Source organism: Chrysochloris asiatica, unplaced genomic scaffold (assembly GCF_000296735.1).
Source record: "Chrysochloris asiatica unplaced genomic scaffold, ChrAsi1.0 scaffold00131, whole genome shotgun sequence".
Taxonomy (NCBI): Eukaryota; Metazoa; Chordata; class Mammalia; order Afrosoricida; family Chrysochloridae; genus Chrysochloris; species Chrysochloris asiatica.
Window position 1 is genome coordinate 2,223,397 of NW_006408649.1, and position 19,540 is coordinate 2,242,936.

The 19,540-nt window shown below is 37.1% G+C and overlaps 1 pseudogene; it reads right to left on the reverse strand.

Annotated features, from left to right (window-relative positions):
* LOC102825779 overlaps window positions 1–19,540 on the reverse strand; it is a 41,252-nt pseudogene that overhangs the window by 2,710 nt on the left and 19,002 nt on the right.

The window sequence follows — 19,540 nt, forward strand, 5'->3', positions numbered from 1 at the left end:
AGCTAGTGCTGGTATGGCACTGTGGGTTAATGCATTTCACTTCAAGGTCTGTTTGAACCACAAGTTCAGCAGTTCAAGTCCACCAGCCACTCTTCAGAAACCCTATACAGGGTTGCTATGGGTCGGAATTGATTTGACGGCGCTTAATAACAACAGCACATATATACAAAGAGTCCTGATGTGGCCTTGTGAATTAATGCGTTGGACTGTAAGGTAAGTTTGAACCACTAGGTTGGCAGATCAAGCTCACAGGATCAAGCATACCACATGGATGCTCCTTGGAATCTCCACACAGGGTTGCTGTGAGTCTGAACCAACTTGATGGCACTTAACAATAACAATATACATATACCTGTAAACACTGGACTATTAACTGCAAGATCAGGAGTTTAATTTCATCAGCTACTCCTTGGTAACCTTACACAGAGTCTCCATGAGTCAGAACCAACTCTATAGCACTTAACAACAATAGCATATATATCTTCATAATTTTTCACATGGAAACAGGTTAGGTTTCATGCATGTGTTTTAGACAGCTCAACTATGATCAGTGGGTGGATTTTACCTTGAATCAGTATTGATGTTTCTGCATGCTGAAATTAAATAATTTAATTAAAAAACATCTTCTGAGCATTATAATGTACTCAAGCCATAAGGATTCAAGACAAATATAATAAAGCAGGAAATCTAGTGGACTATTCAATAACTGAATAACTATGGTAACAGTTCTCTGTGTTATATTTTATATAGTGATTTGATTCCTCTCCATCAAGAATCTTTCAGAAAAGATCTGCTTGACTTTTCAGGCACTTAAGAGTAGCTTTTGTTTCATTTCAGTGTATCATAATACTGAGCTAGTCATGAAGGTGAGTAACAGAGGCCCATATTTATATGGCTTATGAAAGAGTAGACTATGAGTCTTTACCTACAAGTGTTGTAAAATCACTTGGCAGGAAGACTGATGAGCAGTTGGAGGTGACACGCTGGAGATCTCAATGTGTAGAGTAGGTCCATCATGTGGGCCAGAAAGAAGGCATCAGAAAGAGCAAATTTCCCAAAGTTGCACTGAATATAATTCTGCAGCTCACTCATGAAATCTTGAAGGCACTTATATTGTGAAGGATTAACATATAGTCCAGAATACCCTGTTTCTCCAGTTGTCATTGGTGGTGCAGTCAAGTCAATTTTGACTCAAAGTGACCCTGTACAGGGTTTCTGAGGAATAGCTGGTGGATTTGAACTGCTGATCAAGTGGATCTCCAGTAAAGGTTCCTTATAAATATTAAAACATTGTTAGAATTCAGTGCAGTCCTTGGTGGAACAAATGATTAAGTACTTGAATACTGGCCAGAGGTTAGTGACTCAAATCCACCCATGGGTGCCTTGTAAGATAGGCCTGCCCATCTACAGCAGGTCATATCCTTGAAAACCCTTTGGAGTGCAGTTCAGCTTTACAACATGTGGGGATGGCATGAATCAGAATCAGCTTGGCTGCAACTTACAATTAAATTAAATCACATTAATTTAAGATGTAGGCAGCTGCCAATAAAACAAACATGACAAGAACTGTGGAGACATGGTAATAGAGAGTTTGATAATGGTGCATTTAACATTTAAAGGTAACTAAGTAGCTTAGTGGTTATGAATCGGGCTGTGAACCTCAGGAATGGCAGTTCGAAACTTCCAGATGTTCTGCAGGAGAAAGATGAGGCTTTCTGCTCCCATAAAGATTTACAGCTTTGGAAAACCTGTACCGGGTCGCTGAGTCGGAACTGACTTCACGGCACAAAACAACAACAACAATTGTTGATCACTGTGAAAACAAATCCTTACCATCAATAATGCATTAGTTCATTTTTCTTTCTTCATCCTTTTCACAAAAAATATTTTCAATTTAGTTAATGTGATTACTTACCTAAAGTTTGGAGAGTAGAACTCACACAAAGGTGATTTTGAAGGCAGGCTTAGTGATCTTCTTTCAAAGGTCACTGTACACACAGGGTCATTGTGAGTATCAATGTACTCAATGGCACCTTACAACAGTGCTGCCAACAGACTTTGCATGGAAATAATACTTGAAATATGAATGCTAAAATGTAACCATAACAAACCCTTCTGTTAAAAATTGTCTTTGTCTGGGAATTATTCATACTGTTCAAACTCATCCATCAAGGCTTGTATGCTAGATTGTGTTGAAGGCTACAAGTAAAGAATCCTGGATATTAGTAACAGTGCTGGCATTAATTGTGCCTGTTTAGACAAATCACTTGATATCTTTGAAACTCCCTGTATAGGGTTTCCAAGGAGAGGCTGGTGGTTTTGAACCAAACTTGGGTTAGCAGTCTAGTACTTATCCTACAGCACCACACCAGAACTCTTTAAATTATATAAATAGTCTAGACATTTCTCTTGATTTATGTAATATTTATGGATTGCTATACCTGGTGTGATAAGGAGTGGTTACAAATTGAACGGCTAATCACAAGGTCCGCTGATCAAAGCCATTCCACAGGAGAAAGATGAGGCTTTGAGCCTCCTCAGAAACCCTAAACAGAGTCCCTATGAGTCAGAACCGACTCCACAGCATGTAACCACCACCTCCGTACCTGATGGCACTGTGGGAAATGCACTAGATCACAATGTCAGTTTGAACTGTAAGATTAGCAGCTCAAATTCACTATGCCACTCATAGGAAACCCCATGCAGGGTTTCTATGAGTCGGAACAAAGCACACAGCACTTAACAGCAATAACAATGATAATCCCATATATAGAAATAAATGAGGTCAATAGAGCCATAAACACCATGAGACTACACTAAAACCTATGGAATTGTACACATTAAATAGGTGAACGTTACGGCATATGAATCATATCTCAATAAAGCTGTTAAAATATGAAGAAAAGGAAATGAATAGAATAAAAGTTTAAAGATGATTGATTTATAAAGGATGAAAGATAGCGAAAATTCTTAAATAGTACAGATTTAGGCTATAACTGAAAGAGTGAATAATTATTTTTGAAAGGGAAAAGTAAGGTAAGAACAATATATATGGTAGTCACATTCATTCTCTTTGTCAGTTTTATAAATTTTGAGTACACTTCTTACCTATTACCATACCCTAGGATTAGCACTGGGCTGCTAATCACAAGGTTGGCAGTTCAAACCCACCAGCTGATCCTTGAAAACCCTATATAGGATCGTCATGATTCAGAATTGACTAGCCAGCAATAAAAACACAAGCACATATAGTTCTGGTAAGCAATCTCTAGGTTAATTCGGTTAATCATACTTGACATTTATTTAATGTGACTGTTGTAAAATGCAATTGAGAAAACTGACAGAAAAATAACTTGAAAGTTGGAAACTGTGGTTACTGTTGTTACCTTTGCTGTTGTACAAACAGAAGAAGCTCTTCAAAGAATACTAAATTTAGTTGTCCTATAGGCAACAGTTGTCATGGATGTTGGTAGCCAATTGGAGCCCATGACTGACTTCTCTATTTCACCCAGCAACCCCTGTGCTATTTCTGACAACTGTTCAATGTACATTTACAAAATACAATAAATCCAATTATGTGGCTTATTTATATTTGTTGTTTTTAAGTGCCTTTGAGCCAGTTCCAGCACATAGCAGTTCACATAGTGGTTCTCAGCCCAATGCTTATCCTGCAGCACCAGACCAGGACTCCTATTGTGTGGTGTTGTTGGTTAATGAGCTGGATTTCAAGGTCGGTTTGAACCACAAGATCAATGGTTCAAGGTCACTGGCCACTCCTCAGTAACCCTATACAGGGTCAATGTGAGTCAGAACCGACTCTACGACATGTAACAACAACATATATTAATACAAGGAATTTTAAAAAGGGGCACATTTGTATTCTTAAAGAATAGCTAAATAGCAGCAGTACTGGTATGGCACTACAGGATAATGCAAGATGGCTTTAACCTCAAGATCCATAATTCAAATTCACCAGCCACTCTTTGGAAACCCTATACCAGATCACTATACGTCCAAACCAACTAGACAGCACTTAGCATCAACAACAACAACAGTAATATAAAGTTCTGCTTTCCTTTTAAACCTCTTTTGGTATGCGTATGGTGGCTCCATATAATAAGCACTGAACCACAAAGTGGATGTGCTTCGAGCTCATCTACCACTACACAGGAGAAAGATGAGGTTCTCTGCTCCCGCAGCAAAGAATTACAACCTCAGAAACCCAATATAGGGTTGCTATGAGTCAGAACTGAATGTAAAGGAAACAAAAATGCTCACCACTGGACCAATAAATAACATCATGAAAAACAGAAAAAAAATGAAGTTGATGAAGACTTCCTTTTGCTTGGATCCACAATCAACACTCATGGAAGCAGCAGTCAAGAAATCAAACAACTTACGAATCTGCTGCACAAGACCTTTTTAAAGTATTCAAGAGAAAATACATTAGTTTGAGGACTAAGTTGCCTCAAATGTGAAAATTGGACTGTGAATAAGCAAAACCTTAGAAGAATTGATACATGTGAGTTTTGTTTCTGGAGAAGAACATTAAAAGTACCATGGTTCTGACTCATAGAGACCCTCTATAGGGTTTCCAAGGAGCGGCTGGTGAGATTGAACCACAGACCTGTGGTTAGCTGGCCGGTACATATCCTACAGTAGTGCCACACCAGGACTCTGCATGTACAAAATATAATAAACCAGTTACTATCAAGTTGATTCCAACTCAGTGCAATCACGTATGTTTCTTCTGCGACATTACCACCAAATCTTCAGCTAGTAGTCCAAGGAAACTGTTTGCACTACTTCCAAATCTAACAGTGCTATCAAGTTGATTACCAGTCTTGGAGACTCAGAGTGGAATTGTGTTCCATAGAGTTTTCCAAGGCTGAATTTTCAGAAGTAGATTGCCAGATCTTTTTTCTAGGTACTTTTAGATAGACTCAACTATCAACTTTTTGGTTAGTAGTCAAGAATGTTAAACATTTGTACCATCCAGGATCTTCCTTATGTGTGGTTGGTAGATATTGGTTGTATGCTGTCCAATCTATGCGTTCTGCTACTGCTATGTGCCGTCAAGTCAGTGCTGATTCATAGCAATCTTCTAAAATTGTAAAATTTTAGAAGGTTGTAAAATTCACCCGACCATAAAACCTCATCTTTTTCCTGCAGGGCAGCTTGTGGATTCAAACCACTGACCTTGTGGTCCATCACACAGTACACACAGGGCTGCTTGTACTTATGTATGGTGGTGATTATGTGCCATGGAATCTATTATGACTCACAGAGACCCTGTATAGCATTTCTGAGGCTGTAAATCTTTATGGGAACAGAAAACCTCATCTTTTTCCTGCAGAGTGTCTGGTAGTTTCAAACTGCTGACCTTGCAGTTAGCAGCCCTACTTGTAACCCACTACAGAACTAAATCTCCTTTTCTTTATGTATGTTGTTGTATGTTGTTGCCATTGAGTTGATTCAAACTCAGAGAAGCCTTATGAACAACAGAACAAAATATTCCTCTGTCATGCACTAACTTCACAATCATCACTCTGGAGCCCATTACTGCTGCCAATGTATCAGTTTATTTCATTAAAGGAGTCCCTCTTTTTCCTGACCTTCCATGTTACCAAGCATCATGTCCTTCTCAAGGGACTGATCCCTTCTGATAATATGTCTGAATTGTAAGAGATGAAGTCTGGTTATCTTGGGTTATAAGGAGCATCTGATTGTGCCTCCCCAAACACGTATTTGTTTGCTCTTCTAAAAGTACATAGTACTTTTAATATTCTTTTCCAGCACCATAACTCAAATGCATCAGTTTTTCTATGCTCTTGCTTATTCATTGTCCAACTTTCACATGTTTATGAGGCTATCTTGGCTTGGATCAGGTTCATCTTAATCCTCAAACTGACATCTTAGCTCTTGAACACTTTAAAGAATTCTTTTGCAGCAGATTTGCCTAATGCAATATGTAATTTGATTTCTTGACTCTTTCTTCCATAAGTGTTGATAGTAGATCCAAGAAAAATAAGAAAAATGAAGTTTTGATAACTTCAATCTTTCCTCCATTTATTATGATGTTATTGATTGGTCCAGTGGTAAGCATTGTTTTGTTTTGTTTTGTTTTTCTTTATATTGAGGTGCAACCCATACCAAAGGTTGTAGTTTTTGTATTTTAAGTTTTTATGTATATTTATTTCTAAATTATATAATTAACTCCAATGTTTCAGTGGTTTTTGCCTATTTTGTAAGAGGGGGAGAAATGAATAGTTGTGACTTTTCCATTAATAGTGATTATAAAGACTCTACTTACCTTTCAATTTTATCACCCTTAAGAATATTTTCATTGTTTTATGTACCTCCCTTTGGTCTAGTCAGCATTTTCACAAATATTTTATGATACAATTTTTTTTTAAATATACCTACTGGGGAAAATGTTTAAAATTTGAGTTTATGTGACAACAAGCTATATTTTTGTCATTTCACCTTTTGGTTGAAAAGGACTTTTGATAGTCTGTATTATAACCTGCCCATAACTTGTCTGTCAATCTGTCATATTATGGTAGCTTGTGTATTGCTGTGATGCTGGAAGCTATGTGACTGGTATTTTAAATACCAGTGAGGTCACTTATGGTGGACAAGTTTCAGTGGAGCAGACAGACTAAAATAATTGAAAGGCAGACCACTTCTGAATAGTTAGCCACAGAAAACCTTAATAGCAGTGGAACATTATCTGATATACCACTGGAAGATGAAACCCACAGATTGGAAGTCACTTAAAATATGACTGGAGAATAACTGTTTTCACAAAGCAGAGTTTACCATAATTACTTGAGGCTCTTTAGTCATTAATGGGGCACAACTCAAAATTAAAAGAAACATTTGCAAATGTTCATTAAGAATCTGAATGTGAAAAGTATCAAGTATGTTGTTGTGTGCTACTGAATTGGTACCAACTCCTAGAGGTGGTGTATAGGGTTTCCTATAGTACCTGGTGTGTTTGAACTGCTGACCTTGTGGTTACCAGCCTCGTGCTTGCTGGAACACATAAAATAAAAAAATGGAATGCATAAAGATCAATATCGTAGGTATTGGTAAGCCGAAATGGACTTGGATTGGCTATTTTGAAATAAACAATCTTATGATTTACTATGGAGTCCTGGCGTGGCACCGTGGGTTAATGTGCTGGAATGCAAAATTGTTTAAATTGCAGAGTCAACTGTTCAAGCTCACCAGCCACTCCGCGGAAACCCTATACTGGGTCACTAAGGGTGGGAACCAACTTGACGGCACTTAACAACAATAATAACATGGTTTACTACGCTAAGAATGACAAATATAAGAGGAACTGTGTTACATTCATCTTCAAAAAAAGAGCATTTCAAGATGTCTCTTGAAGTATAATGCTGTCTGTAATAGGAAATCTGTAATATGTCTACAAGGAAAACCAGTTAATATCACTAGTATTCAAATGTATGCACCAGCCACTAAAGCTAGTGATGATCTCATTGAAGAATTCTAACAGTTTTTTATTCTGAAAGCGATCAAATATGCAATGAAGAATCATTGATAATTACTAGTGATTGGAGTGAGAAAACTGGAAACAGAGAAAGGATAAATATTGGAAAACTTGGTTTGGTGATAGAAATGATGATGAAGGTAGTTTGATAGAATTTTGAAACACCAACTACTTAAACAATGCAAATACACTTTTTCAGGAATATATAAGGAACCCTACACGTGAACCTCATCAGATGGAGTACATTGGAATGTGATGTTGTGGGTTAATGCGCCAGACTGACTGCAAGCCGTTTCAACTGCAAGATTGGTGGTTCAAGCTCACCAGTTGCTCCTCAGAAACCCTATATAGGGTCTCTATGGGTCAAAATTAATTTGAAAGCAGTTAACAACAAAAACATGGAAAGAGATGATTTAGAAGCTCAATATCATCAGTGAAAACAAGGTCAGGGGCTGCATGTCGAATAGATCATCTGTCTTCCATATGTAATTTCAGGTTGAAGCTGAAGATAGTTAAAACAAGCCAAAATATGACCTTGAACACATCCTACCTGAATTTAGAGATCATCTCAAGAGCAGTTTTGATACATTAGCTACGAACGACCGGAGACCAGAAGAGTTGTGGGATGACATTAAGAACTTCATACATGATATAAGCAAAAGGACATTAAAAAGCCAAAATAGAGGGAAAAAACAAAACAAAACAAAAACAGCAAAATGGATCAGAGAAGACTCTGAAACTTAATCTTGATCATAAATAAATTGAGGTGAATGGAAGAAATGGGGAGGCATAAGAGTTGAACAGAACATTTCACAGGGCAACTCGAAGAAACAAAGTAAACATTGTAATGCCAATATCTGGAGTTAGAAAACCAAAAGGGAAGAATATGCTCAGCATTGCTTAAGCTGAAAGAACTGAAGAAATTTTCATGTCCTGAGTTCAAGGATTCTATGGGCAAAATGGAGTGCTGGATGGTGCTATAGGATACTGAATTAACTGCTAACAATGAGGTTGGTGGTTCTAATCCATCAACTATTCCTCAGAAAGCCTATAGAGGGTCACTATAAATTGGGACCAACTCAATGACACTTAACAACAACAACCTGGGGAAAATATTGAATGACACAGGAAGTATCAGAAGAAGACAGAAGGAATATACAGATTCATTGATATACATAAAAAATAATTCATTGATGTTCAACCATTTCAAGAGGTACCATATAATCAAGAACTGATGGTACTGGAGGAAGATGTCCAAACTACACTGAAGGTATTGGCAAAGACAAGCATGTAGGAATTGACAAAACACATGTTGAAATGTTTCATCAAACTGATGTAGTGCTAGAGGTACTCACTTATCTATATCAAGAAATTTGAAAGACAGCTACCTGCCCAACTTATTGAAAAAGAATCATATTTGTGCTCATTTCAAAGAAAGGTAAACCAGCAGAATGTATCAGCAGACAATATCATCAATATTTCATGCAAGTAAAATTCTACCAAACATTGTTCAAAATGAGTTACAGTCATACATCAACAGATATATGTTGATCTAATTTTTAAGTTTTAATTGATCTAGAAATTCAAGTCTGATTCAGAAGAGGATGTAGAATAAGGATATCATTTCTGACATCAGATGGATCTTGGCTAAAAGTAGAGAATATCAGAGAGTTGTTTACTTGTGCTTTATTGACTATGCAAAGGCATTTGACTGAGTAGATCATAACAAACTATTGACAATATTGTGAAGAATGGGTATTTCAGAACACTTAATTTTTGCTCATGTAGAACCTGCATGTAGACCAAGAGGCAGCCATTCAAACGGAACAAGGAGATATTAAATAGTTTAAAATCAGGAAGGATGTGTGCCATGGTTGTATTCTTAATCCATACTTATTCAATCTGCATGTATGTTGTAATAATCTGAGAAGGTGGATTATATGAAGAAAAATATGGCATCAGTATTGGGTGAAAACTCATTAACAACCTACAATATGTTTACAGCAAGTCATGCTGAAGAGGTCTTAAAATACTTATGAAGTTAAAAGATTACAGCCTTCCGTATGGATTGCACCTCAGTGTGAAAGAAAATGAAAATCATCACAACTGAACCAATAACTAATATGATGATAAATCAGAAAAAAAAATGAAGTAGTTGAAGATTTTATTTTGCCTGCATTCAAAATGAACACTCACAGGTGCAACAGTCAAGGAATTAAAGGATATATTACATTAGGCAAATCTGCTTCAAAAGACCTCTTTAAAGTGTTAAAAGACAAAGATGTCAGTTTGAAGACATAGTTGTGTCTGACCCAAATCATGGAATTTTCAATAGCCTCATACGTATATTAAAGTTGTTCAATAAATAAGGAAGACCACAGAAGATTCAACACATTTGAATTATAGTGTTGGAGAAGAATATTGAAAATACCATGGCTTGTCAGAAGAATAAACAAATGCATCTTGGAAGAAGTACAACCAGAATGCTCCATAGGAGGGAGGATGGCAAAGTTTTGTCTCTGATACCTTGGACATGTTTTCAGGAGGGATCAGTGCCTGGAGAAGGGCATCATGCTTGTAAAAGTGGAATGTCATTGAAAAAGAGGAAGACCCCCCCAAGTTGACACAGTGTCAGCAAGGGCTCAAGCATAACAATCGTAAGGATGGCACAAACTTAGCTTTGTTTTATTCTCTTGTGCATAGACTTGCTATGAGTCAGAACCAACTGATGGCACCTACTGGCAACAGCATCATAACCTACTTTTACAGATGAAGCTCTTAAAATAAAATGAAACAAAAGACAAAACTGCTTTATGTGGCCTCAGTGCCCCCTTTCCTCTGTACTCCTCAGCAGTCTTTGGCCAGTGAAACTATCTCCATAAGTGTAAATTTCTTGAAGGCAAATATTTTTTTCTTTAAACTTTCTTAACAAAGACTAAAAAATTGCAGCTACCACAGGCAAGTCTTCTTTATAAATCAATCTTCATTTAGCAGCAGTAACAGATGGACAAATTGGGTCCTAACCTAAGCTAAGAAATAATCATCAAGGGACAAACAGTAAAAATAGATTAAAAATAGCAAAAAGCATCTCTACTCTGCTTCTGTAATAATTACTCCCTATAATAATATGTAATTTGTTGTTGTTGTTGTTGTTGTTGTTAGGTGCCATCAAGTCAGTACCGACTCATAGCGACCTTATGCACAGCAGAATGAAACACTGCCCAGTCCTAGGCCAACCTCACTACTGTTGCCACGCTTGAGTCCATCGATGCTGCCATTTGGCCAATTCAACTCATTGGGGTCTCCCTCTTTTTCTCTGACCCTCCACCTTACCAAACATAATATCCTTCTCCAGCAATTGGTCCCTCCTGACAATATGTCTGAAGTATGAATATGTAATTAGGTTATGTGATTTTGTTCAGATAGTAATTGATGGACATTACTTGTGCCATGCAATGTTGAAAGAAAAACAAAACAAAGTAAGACCCATAAGTGTAAATAACAAAACTTTTTGATCCACTTTGATGGAATCACTTAACAAAACTAGATCTTTCAGGTGTTTGTACAAAGGGACTCAAAAAAGATTCCATGATCTTTCAATTCCATTTCTCTATGAACTTTTTGAAACCCTTTATATATTTCAGGGTAAGCATTTTTCCTCCAGAAATATTTCTAGGAACCAAATATCAATTACCTTTTTATCTTGCTTTGACAAGATTCCAGATGAACTGTCACTTTTGCTTCATAATTAAAAAATGAAATAGAGCTCTTTTCAGCTATTTTTCTCTAACTTCCCATTAGGAATGAACACAAGTCAATGTCAATATATGGATTGATATTTTCTAGAAATAGCGGATGTTGATGGGCAAGAAGATATAAACCAACGTATAATTAAACTGATTCTGCATATGAAGTGTGAGTAAATGCCTGCTTCTGGGCAGATTTAGATATTTACTTAATAAGGATATGGTCTGCGGATTTTGCTTGAGGAAATACTTCTTGCTCCTACTGACTTTAAGGGCACAGATGGTTCTGGAAAGAAAAATATTAACTGATTGATACAAGTGATTTATTTTTTCCAACATTTTGTGGTCATACATTCTGAACAGTTTGCCATGTACATCTTGAATTATTTATTTGTGCTTCACGTTTATCATCTGTAAAGCAAATAAATATGGACTGCTGGTGTGTAGGAACAGCACTTTATGGTGAACCACAAAGTCAGTAGTTGGAACCCATCAGTTACTCCCAAAAAAACCTGTACAGGGTTGCTATGAGTCTGAATCCACTTATCAACAACAAAGTAAATAAGAATGTTTCTCTTATGTGCTATCAAACTCTAATGAGGGATAGAAAGAAAGCAAAGATACAACAAGACAGCATATTGTTTAATTTACAGGCATGCTGGGATCCCATTGGCAACTGATGGGGAAGAGTTAGGGGTTAGAATTGAGCTACAGAAGGTAGGTTGGCTCTAAAATTTATAGATGAGTGGTGGCCAACAGTAACAATTAAACATCCAAGAAGATACAGAATTGAGTGTATTTTGAACTTCGGTTAAATATCAGACAGTTCAGTCCAAACCATAGAATAAATGATTTAGAGCATTAAGGATGTAATGACACTCATGAGAAGTTCATAGTTGGATGGTGTTTTATATTTCCATTTAATCTGTTTATTTTGACCAGCACCTTGAAGTGCTATGTATGTGAATATGTGTACATCTATGTTTATGTGTGTATGAGAGAAAGGGGGACAAGGAAAAGGTACCACAAGAGACTAGATGTTGGTAAGAGAGAGACATGGAGCAGACCATATTTCTTAGGAAGAGGGCCTAGTCAAGGGCAGGCAATACAACCAGATCATAGCTAAAGAAAATGAGATTCAGGGCAGAAACTAAACACACTAGGGACTTGGAGGTGGTCAAGATTTAAATAAGAATAAATGTGAGGAAAAGTGAAAAGGAAGGCACAACTCAATGGGCACAAATGTATCTAAGGACTCACCCAGCCATATGTTTTACCAATTTGGAGCAACAAAATTAATTCCAGACCAGGTCTACAGATGGGTTTGCCTTGCTTGAAAATTAACCAAGTCATATTCAATTTTGCTAAGGAACAAGACCAAGCCTTCAAACTGAAGATTTTTACTACTTCCTTGCTTTTCTTGAACTCTTTTAAGTCTGACTTACTCCTGGACTCTTTTTCTATCTCCTTTTCTGGTGGCATTGTGGGAAATACCTTGGGCTTCCAACAACGAAATCGGCAGTTCAAATCCATCAGTCAATCTGCAGGAAAAAGATGAAGCTGTAAATATTTACAGTCTCTGAAACCCTAAGGAACAGTTCTACTCTTATAGTGTCACTATGGGTTGTAATTAGTTTGATGAAAATAGGTTTGGTTTATGCCATCAGCAATTAATTTTTGTATTATGTTGAAAAGTAAATGGCTTTCTTAGATAAATATAAACTATAACATTATTCCACCAAATTTGAGCTTTACATTGTTTGCTGTAATTAGTTGAAGCATATATCTCATATATCTAAAATCTCTAATCATGGACAAGGAGTTTCATGGCAGAGTGGGTTAAGTATTGGACTGCTAACCACAAAGTAGGCTGTTCAAATCCACAAGCCACTCAAAGAGGAAAATATGTGCTATTCTACTTCTGTAAATATTTACAACCTAAGAAGAACTATCATGCAGTTCTAAGAGTTGGAATTGACTTGAATGCAGTGAATTAGTTAAAGCCAGTTAATCATTGACATATACCATCAAAGTAAAGTCCTCAAAAAAACAAAACAAAAAAAACCACAATAATTTATTTTTACCTATAAATTTAAATTCTGATAATAAAAGCCAAATATGGGTATGTGTTTATACAAATCACATCAGAACTTCTCACCCAAAACTTATGATAGTTTGAAACTTTGCCTTAAAAGGTCAACTCTAGCATAAGAGTTGAAGGATCTCTGGTAGTATAGTGGTTATGAGTCAGACTGTTAACCTCAAGCTCACAGGTTCAAAACTACCAGCTGCTCCACAGCAGAAACATGAGGTTTTCTGTTCCTGTAAAGAATTACAGACTCAGAAACCCTATACAGATTTCACTATGAGTTAGAACCAACTCCATAGCACATAGCTCCCAAACCATCAACCAGTATAAGAGTTAAGGATTGAAGCAAAGCGCATAATTTGTTAAATGTAAAACTGATGATCTTGTCTGTAAACTTTCACTAAGAAGTTTTTAAGGGAAAAAAAAAGAAAAAAAAAAAAGATTTGAGGGTGGTAAGAGACAAATACAGAAATATAAGTGAGTCCTAAGCACCAGAAAGAAGCTACTACTCCTGTTATTGGAACTCAGTTTGGTCCTAATATTATTCATCTATTGACTCTTGCTCCAAGGCTTCCGTATATTCACTGGGTTCTTATTGTGTGACTTCCTGAGCTTTGACTCTACTGGGGCTGGGATGACAAAGTAGAAGCTGCAGTAGGAATTGCTTTGTGTTCTTAGTTTACAGGAGGTGCAGGATTCTGGAAAGCAAGCTAGAGGTGACAGAGAGGATCCTAAGGGAGCTAGAACTTAAAAGATCTGGAAATAGTAGAAAGTCCAGGTTTGACAGGCACAGATGACAGTGTCGGGTCACAATTAGCAGAGTACCAGTTTCTAGGCTAGGAAAAGGAGGCAGTGGACAGGGGGAAAGAGGAGCTAAGTTACAAAGTAGCCATTCAAAGCTTCAGGAAGTCAGTCACAGGAGACAAGATAGGAACTACACTGGAGATGCTGGAGTACAAGGTCCCGAATAGCAGTATTCAATTGACTATTGGAAGGACAGGGCAGGGCAGGAAAGACAGGGAAGTTCATTATGTCCATTGCTTAAACTGACCCTCATTATGAAGAGAACTATCCCTGAGTCCAAAGACACAAGGTTTGGAGAATGACTTTTCAGAAACAGGTAGCCCTAAAAGTAAATATGTGAAGCTTTCCAGGATCTGGTGGTCATTTTCACTTCTCCTCTTCCTCTCACCTTCATTAAAATGTGTGTTCTCTCAGTTGGTTTCAGAAAGAATGCCCTCTCTTAGGTTTCAGAAAGAATGGAGTCTGATTAGACTCCTTCACACCATGAGGTCGGTAGTCAATAGCTCTTAGTCCTTCCTGCAGTCTGAAGAGTGGTAATATACTGTTACTGAAATGTAGTCTGAATGTTCAGAGGAATTTTTCAGAGTGCTTTGTGAAGCCAGATCAAACTCTAAATGGTGTGCCTTCAGTCAGCATGACAAAAAGATAGTACTGAGGAGATCACCTAGGGAAGGTAGACCTTTAGAATATGACTTATCACTGCAATGTTACAGCTTTTCTGAACTCCATTGTGGATGTTCAGCCTGACCTTTATCTGTTTTCACTGTTCGGGTAGTGACTATATATTGATTTCTCCCTTAGCCTTTTGTTACTTTCCACATTCTAAAATAAATGGACTTAGCAGATGCTGTTCGTGTTCCACTCATCTCCTCTCAGATTTTCTTATCATTCCCAAGAGAGCTGGGCTGACTTCCCATAGCAGCACTGGCATTTTGTCTGAGGACTGTCTTCAGACTGTGTAAAAACCCCTCCTTGTCCTTGTAGCACAGATACAGGAATTAAAATCTCTCCCAGGGGCTCTTCTTAATCAATGACTGATTGGCTGTGGGTGTAAAAACCCTAACTCTCTTACTCCTGGAGAGGATAATTCGAAAGAGTGCATTTTATAGACCAATTCTCAGAACTTCCCTAACAGATTAAGCTGTGTTAATTGGCTTAAAAATATGTCCCTTATTTTCTATATATCTCTCTGCTCCTTTATTCATGCATCTGTACGTCCTCCCTCAAATTAGATACAATCTCTGCTAGACTCAGCTACTGAAAAAAGCATAGCTAAGAGTAAAAAATCAATTATTGGTGTGCTGTTTTACAAAAGAGTTTCATGTATTGATACTTGATTTCATTTCCTGGAATTTTTTTCCAGTGTATATTAAAGGTATTTCTCACTAGAAAATTATACAGTAATGATGGAAACTCAAAATTCGTTTTAAAAGATAGATTACAAAACCATTATCTCTCTCTTAAAAATCAATAAAATGTTGCACGTGTGATGAAAAGTTTTCAAAAAATGAACACATAGTATCCCAATCTCAATAGTTAAAACTTTAACTTGACTACATCATCTGACTTACTGCAGAAAATACATCTAAATCAAGATCTACCTGCTTGTGATAGATGATGTCAGAAAGGATTTATAAGACACTCAGAAAATCACCCAGGGGGATTGCAAGAGTTCATAGTTGGAAGCTCTCATGTAAACAAGCCCAGTCTTTAACGTCTACAGCATTTCATTCTTCTGTTCCAGTTTCATAAAAAATGAAAGCAGTTCATGTCTTATGATTTAATTATCCAAAAAGGCAACCAGTGACTGAGAAACCAGTAATTGATATATTGTATTTCTGGTCCAACAGAAGTGTAATCAAAACTAGAACTATTGAATCTATAAAAAGGGAATTCATAGACATGCTGAACTGGATTATAGCAGTGGATGAGGGTGTGTGTGTGTGTGTGTGTGTGTGTAATACTTTTGGCATAAAACATTAGAAAAAAAATCATAAAATTTGCTGTAAGTTCAAAAACAAGTGAGGACACCAGCTCCATACACAGAGTAGACATGGATGGGCAACTTGGACATTGGCTACCCAAAATGCGCGGGGGAGAGGGAGTATACAAAGGCAAAAAGTGACTGGCTTATAAGTTTTCAAGAGGGAGCCTACATCCAAAGATTGCAGAGGAAGGTAGAATCTCCACTAAATAGTATCCAATCTGTCTGGGAGGAGCTGATGAAAGGAGATGGGGATAGCACTCATGTGGTACAATAGTGAATAATTACTATCAGGACTGACTGTGAGGCTTGGAAATGTAAAGGTAGACATTTTGTAGCAAAAGGAGGGGAGTGATTGACTTTGCAGTCTAGGAAAGGAGGTCTCTGGAACCATCAGGGGTAAAAGCAGAGAGCGGGACCCTACCCAGAGAAGCAGTAATGCTAGAGATGGAGACAGAGATAATGATATGTAGAGATGAAGCAGCTGGGGACTTTAGACTTTAGGGAGAGGGGCTGTGTGCTTACAACCAGGGGACAGGCTTGCAGAGTATACCTTTGGTTGGTTGATGATGCATGGAGGGAATTATAACCATGGCAATGAAATGATATACAATAGGATGAATGTAAAGCTAATGTTCTCCCATGTAAACTATCACATAATTTACAATAAAACATTTAAAAAAAGCAAATGAAGATTGGGGTTAGATAAATTAAGAGTTAGAATCTATGATGAATAAAAAATTTTTCTAAGCTTACAAAAATGCTTACATAAGAATTTGTTGACAGAGAAGTATATAGACAATTGCATCCTAAAGGTGGGGGACATTTATTTAATTGGAAGTAAATTCGTTATTGTTGTTGTTGTGGTTATACACTGTCAAGTCAGTTCCAACTTTTAGCAATTGTAGCAGCTGTCAAGTCACTTCCAGATCCATGAGAGTACAATGAAACAAACACTGACTCATACGGCTTTCAAAAGTAGGCCTTTCTTTCTGTAAGCTTTGCTAAAACCTGTTCAACATCATAACAACACAAAAGCCTACCCTGATAGATGGGTGGTGAATGCATGATGTGCACTGTCTGGGAATTTAACCCCTTTCCTGTATGTTGTTGCTGTTTTCAGGTGACATTGAGTCAATTCTGAACCATAGAAACATAGAACAACAGAACAAAATGCCTGGTCCTGTGCCATCCTCACAATTGTTGCTATGCTTGAGCCCATTGTTGGTGCTATTATGCCAAGCATGGTGCCTTTATCCAAGGATTGGTCCCTCTTAATAACATGCCCAAAGTATGAAAGACTACATCTTGCCATCCTGGCTTCTAAAGAGCATTCTGTCTATATTTTTCCCAACACAAATTTGTTCTTCTGGGATTCCATGGCAATTTAATATACTTCTCTAACACCATAACTCAAATGCATCAAGTTTTCTATGGTCTTCCTTATTCATTGTTCAACTTTCACATGCATATGATGCTATTACCTGCATTATTGCTGTTAAGTGCTGTTGAGTTCGTTCTGAATCATAGGAATCCTATCTAGTACTTCAGAGGAGCAACTGGTGAGTTGGAACCACTGACTATGTGGTTCAAAGTGACTTTGCAGTCCAGTGCTTATCCTGGATAAATGCCACACCAGTACTCTATTATTTGCATTGTTGTTGTTGTTGTTAAGTGCCATCCAGTCAATTTAAACTCACTGCAACCCTGTATAGGGTTTTCAAGGAGCTGCTTGTGGGTTTGAACTGCTGACCTTGTGGTTCACAGTCAAGTGCTGATTCATAGCACCACACCAGAAGTCCATTGCTTGCCTAAAAAAATAAGAATTCTACCACTGACCCATCACTGTTGTTATGAAACAGATTTAGAGACATAATAAAAGCTCCCTTTGACTCTTTGAAGGGCAGTCATGGAGTTGAAGGACTGGAATTATTTTATCTGTCTCCAGAATATGGGATTTAATAGATGAATCACAGTTTCAGGAATGTGAATTCTGGATTAATAAAAGGGAGAAGTTTATAGCACTCCAAAGTATTTAATGATAGAGTGTGACTTTTTCACCCTAAGTAAATGTGTTCAGAGGTTGTATATCCCTCTGTTCTGGAATCTTTGGCTCGGATTGCTACATCAGAAGGGTAGATTGGTAAAGATAGGTAGCTTTAAGCTTTTGGTTTGTATTGAGAGCAGATCTTATTCTAAAAAAGAAAACCTTATAAGAATATACAATATATAAAGTTCCTAAAAGTTTGCTCTGCATGCAAACAGGATACTCACAATCCTTTCATCCTTTACCTCTTAACAGAGCAGCTATGAGTCACCCCCAGGGCTCTAGTTGGATAACTGTGAATCAAACAATTTCATTCTTTCCTACAACTCTTTTATTCAATGTTTACCTACCACTGCCACTTCTAAAACATGTCCTCAAATTGATTCTGACTCATAGCAACCCTGTATAGGGTTTCTGAGACTGTAGACCTTTATGGGAGCAGAAAGACTCATCTTTCTCGGGTGAGAGACTGGTGGATTTGAACTGCTGACATTGCAGTGAAAATTCCAATGCATAACCCACTGCTCTACTAGGTCTTTTAAATTTTATCTAGAATGAAAATATTACTGATAACATTTTGCTGTATTTTATTATTTTTGGAAAATAATTTTGTTTCATCTCAAATCATATTTAAAAACTCTATTTATTGCACAAAGTTAAATTGATTCATAAATTGGTGTTCTCTATTTAAATTTTTAAATCATGACTTGAGAAGGGGCAAAATGTTATAGAGCTCTGAAACCTGTGAAAGAAAGCTTATTGCCTTATGTGACCTCTGTGGAAGCTGCAGTACACAATATTTTCTTTGAATTAACACAAACCACTTGAAATCTTGAATTTTGGCTCCTAATTCTTTTTCAACTTTATATCAATCAATCAGAATATTTCTGATACTGATTAGGTTCAGTATCAATCACAGGGAAAATATATGATGAGATATGGTCAAGTTTTTCATTTATCCAACCATGTTTGTTGAGTGCCCAATCTGTGCCAGGTAATGGTTCAGACACGAAGTCTTTTCTCTCATGAGGGTACCATTTAATGGACCTACGTATGTGCTTTCCACTGTACAGGTTCACTATGAGTCACAACCAACCCCATGTCACTGAACTACAACTATAGTACAACCCAGAAAGAAAAAAACGTACATGAGGCTACAGGAATGTCTAACCAGAAGCTTGACTAATCTAAGACACAAGTATCCTGAGGAACTTGAATTTCCTTCAGATTTTCATTTTGGAAAATTTTGAACCTACAGGGAAAGATAAAATAAATACAAAGAAAATCAATGTAAGGTAAGTTAAAAATAATATAATGGACATCTGGTAGCGTAGCGTAGTGGTTACGAATC